Below are 4,419 nucleotides of genomic sequence, written 5' to 3' on the forward strand. Positions count from 1 at the left end.
AACCAACCAAGAAGCACAACCCAGAAAGATCAATTCACTCAGTTTCTTTAACCAACATTAGTTCTAAGTGTCCCCATTTATTGGCATCCCTTCCCCTCAACAATAACTTGTATGAAAAAAACAAATATTGAACTGAAATGCTCCAGGAATTTGCTTCAAATATTGAATGAACAAAACAATAAGCAATTGTGAAAAAATAAAAAACCCAAACCCCATACAATGATGCTGCAAAACAGATCCACTACCACACATGATGCTGCAAACCAACCTAAATTCATTCTGACTTAGTTTATCCCAAATTGTTGTCCATATTGACAACAAGCACAGTTTTACAACATTCATTCTGATGTTAAAGTCTTTAACATCAATATTACAACAAGGAAATAACCAACAGGTTCTCAAAATCCCAGTATAACCAACAGGTTCTCAAAATCGAATATTACGAATTCAGAAATCGAATATTACAGTATAACCAAAACCAACAGGTTCTCAAAAGTCAAAATCCCAGAAAACCTTTCATTGTTTACCTCACTACTCCCCCTCCCCCTCCTACACACCCCAATTAGATATTGAAACCGAGAGTAATCTCACTAACTCTAATTGTAGATAGTAAAATAAAATTATGCAATACAACAAACTGAAGCCAAGCCAAACAAAATGCAGAAAAGGCAAAAATGTTGATGCAGGATTATGCATATAAACATCTGCTATGTCAGTGTGTTTCATGTCAGGGAGTAAAACCAATGTTTATAACCAAAATTACAAATGTCTGAATAATGTTTATAAACCAAAATTAAAACAATGGTTATAGCAATATAGCACCCAATAGAAATGTCTACAGAGTACAGATTATAACCAATGAAATCGAATATTACCAATTCAGAAATCGAATATTACAGTTACTACACAAAATTCACGATCTTCGTGGTAGAACACAATCGAAAAATCGAGATACAAAGCTAAATTTAAGCAATTCTTGGAGAAATTGGCGAACACAGTTCCCTTTCGATTTCCCAACACTGGATTCATCAACTACCAAAAATCTGACAACCAAAATGCATAAAACACTGAAAAAACAGTAATCAAACACGAAAACAACTATTCAAAACATACCCATTTCACCAAAACAAAAAATAAACATACCCATGAAGTTATTTTCGAGGTCACCCAGTTCGACTTTAGATCCATCGATGACGGGACGGCTGTCCTTGCTTGCCCTAGATTCTGCAATTTCATATGGGTGTAAACAAACAGAGGATTAGAACTTTAGCGAAAAGGGTTGAATGATTTCTCAGAATCCAAACATATTAATAAATTTCCCATAAATAAAAAAAATAAAAAAACAAATTGGAAAATTGGAGAATCAGACCTCCATCTTCTTCTCACCAAGTAGCCCATAACAAAACCTTTTCCCCTTTGCCCTCTTTCTGCGGCTCTTCTTCTTCTCCTTCTTCTCTTTCTCTCTCTTTGTCTGTATGCAAGCTGTGGGGAAGAAGAAGTAGATGGGAGGGGCGAAGCGGAAGGGACCAAGCGGAAAGAGGCTCAAGGCCTCAGGCTGCGCGAGACTGCGAAAGAACTCTGAACTGAAGAAGAAGAACTGAAGGCAGGGAAAGGAGGGAACGAGAGTCTAGAGAGAAGAGGAGGCGGAATGAAAAATAAGGAGGAGGATCCGAGGAGGGTTAGGGTTAAGTTAAGGGGGTTTTGTTAAAAAGATTAAAAAATTAAAAATAATCTTACAAATCCTGGAGGCATGAGGGTTCGAACCCATGCCCTCCAGCTTGTAAAGTTTCACTGAAACCAACTTGGCAACAGGTTCTGTTTTGTTATGATTGTATGACTAAACTATTTATAAATATTCAAAAAAATTATATATATATATCGGTTCGGTTCGGTTCGGTTCGGTTTCCAAACCTCAAAAACCGAAACCGAACCAACCAAATTCGGTTCGGTTCGGTTTTGTAGTTTCGGTTCGGTTTTTTTTTCGGTTCGGTTTTTTTCGGCCTCGGTCCGGTTCGGTTTTCGGTTTTTTTCGGTTTTCGGTTTTTTGAACCCACCCCTATTGGGATGTGGTTAGCTGGAACTCTGCAAGCAAAATGTGGACCATGTTGATTTCCATGTTGTCGAGGACTGAAGGGCCCATCAAGTCGTGATCTTCATCCTTTGGATTTTTGGGCGAAATATCTTGCTCATGGACATCACTCGCTTGGTCATCTTCGGCTGTAGTGACAACATGCTTATGCGGTATGGTTGTCGGAGTTGTTTTAATTTGAGTTTCAACCTTTGGCTCGCTCGGCGTTAGAACTTGGTCTTGCTTTTTTAAAGCCTTGCGAAACCACTCCTAGTAAACGATGCGGACATCTCTTGTGTTCAGATAATCATCTAAACAAGCCACATGCTCTTTTTCATCGGCCGTAAAGCCAAAGAGAGAAATGGCCGAGAAAAAATCAGTATATGGGTTTACCTCAAAGCCGAGAACTCGAGCCCCATGTATATGTTGGAACCTAGCCTCATTCTTGGATCTGTAATTTTTTGGATGATCTGCTCTACATCAGGTCAGGTTCATGCTAGATCAAGAGCTTTTTGACATTCTTTTGGCTGGCCATACAAGTCATTAGCCGAATGTTTCTTGTGAAACTCCTGCATGCACTCTAAAGCTTCACCGAGAAACGATGGGTGGAAGTTCCATCGGACTTTAATTAATGGTTCTTGTGAGGGTAGTGGAGGAAGTTTGCTTTCGACTTCCTTCCAGAAATACTCGAGGCGAGCTTTTATCTCTCTAGGTTGAAGGATGAGCTTGATTCGCTTCTCGGATTCTTCAATTGTGGTTTCAAAATCTCAATTGATCACCTTTTTACCTTAAAGCAGCTCGGTCATGATCGCCAGAGGCTGTTAGTTATCTTCGTTATTCACCGTTTCTTTTGATTGCCATTTGGTGACCGAAATGGCCTGAGTTGCTCGTTGGCGAGCTATACAGTTTATTCTTTGTTGGCAGCACTTTTGCGACTTGGATAACTAGTTATATACACCGGTAGGGGAGTTGTAGTTATACCAATGCTGGTCGCGTGGCTCAGATGGCTTAAAGGTTCGTTGGTGATCCTGAACTGCTAGAGTTACGCACGTAATAATCTTCATTGTAAAATGGCGCGTTAAAATCAACGCGTCGTCTGGTCGAAGACGGCTTGTCATCATGTACTTGAGGGCCGAGCTTATAAAAAACTTTCTGGTGTTGGCTTGCACCGAGCACTTTTTTGAGATGTCGCAGTTGCAGACGTCAGTTACGGTGGTTCAGGCAGACGTGGCTTTCCCTTCGGCTCAATTATGATGACATTTGATTTGCACCGATCGCATAAAACCATTGGCCCATCAGTTTCCTTTGTGTTAGAATCCGACATTGACCCAACATAAGTTGGGTTTGAAAAGTACTTGGGTGGCTTGTTCAAAGAGAGATCGATTTTCAATTGTGGCCTAGAGTTCCGCTTAAGGACGAATTGTGTTTGGACAAACTCAGCTTTTCTTTTTCCTTTATCCTTGGGTAAGTTAGCCTCTACCATGCTTACCGTCGCCATAGGGAAAAGATCGGTGTCTATGGCCATTTGTTTCTCAGAAAACTTGAGTTTACCATTGTCGATCTAGCTTTGAATGGCATCGCAAAATACGACACAATTATTTGTCGTATGCTTGTTCGAGTTGTGGTATTTGCAATATGTCTTTCCTTTCAAGCCTACAACCTTAGGAATATTATGACCTGGCCGAAGCTTGATAATTTTTGCGAGCAATAACTGGTCGAAGATGGCATTAGCCTTGGTGATGTCGAAGGTGTAGACTTTTGTCATTTTCATGGCAGCTCCCACAGGGGTTGAGCGAGTTTTGACATCTTTAGAGTTAGTGTGAGCTAACATTTTACAAATATATGGTTTGTCAATTACTATCTCGGTCGCATCTATGTTGGCATACTAGGACTCTTCCTCTTCGGCTGATCCATAACTAATTGTAGGGTTCTTGTAGATCGTTCTTCGGGATGAGGACTTTGAGATCTTTTCCTCTTGGAGCAAATAATCATATTGCTCGATATGTTGAGCCAGTTTGTACATATCTCGGAAGTTTACCCCCAAGAATTTCTTTTTCTACGCCACATCTAGGCCATTCAAGGCAATCCTAACGAATTCGACTTCGGGAAGAGGTTCTCAGCACCAGTTTCTGGCCGATTTAAACCTCGTAAAATACTTCATCGGTGACTCGTCAGATGCTTGAGCCATCTTGGCCAAAGAAGAAACTGACGCTCCAGCAAAAAGATTGAAGTTTGGAATCTTGAATCCCTTAGGATATTCGAATCTTTCTACAACGGCTGGATATGGGTGAATAAATTTTGGAGAATTCGGTCCTTTTTTGAAGGCCGAATCAATCATTCTATGGATTTCA

The 4,419-nt window shown here is 40.3% G+C and overlaps 1 long non-coding RNA gene across 2 annotated transcripts; it reads right to left on the reverse strand.

Annotated features, from left to right (window-relative positions):
* Positions 1-849: 849 nt before the first annotated feature.
* Positions 850-1,702, reverse strand: LOC137727628 (uncharacterized). 2 transcript variants are annotated; one of them, XR_011067831.2, is made up of 3 exons: positions 1,370-1,638; positions 1,144-1,224; positions 850-1,043 (listed from the first exon to the last, which is right to left on the reverse strand). It is a non-coding gene; the product is annotated as an uncharacterized LOC137727628 (long non-coding RNA). The 2 variants fall into 2 exon arrangements; XR_015954070.1 differs by having other exon boundaries at positions 850-1,224; positions 1,370-1,702.
* Positions 1,703-4,419: the final 2,717 nt, after the last annotated feature.

Source organism: Pyrus communis, chromosome 12 (genome assembly GCF_041283825.1).
Source record: "Pyrus communis isolate YQ-2024b chromosome 12, ASM4128382v1, whole genome shotgun sequence".
NCBI classification, from domain to species: Eukaryota; Viridiplantae; Streptophyta; class Magnoliopsida; order Rosales; family Rosaceae; genus Pyrus; species Pyrus communis.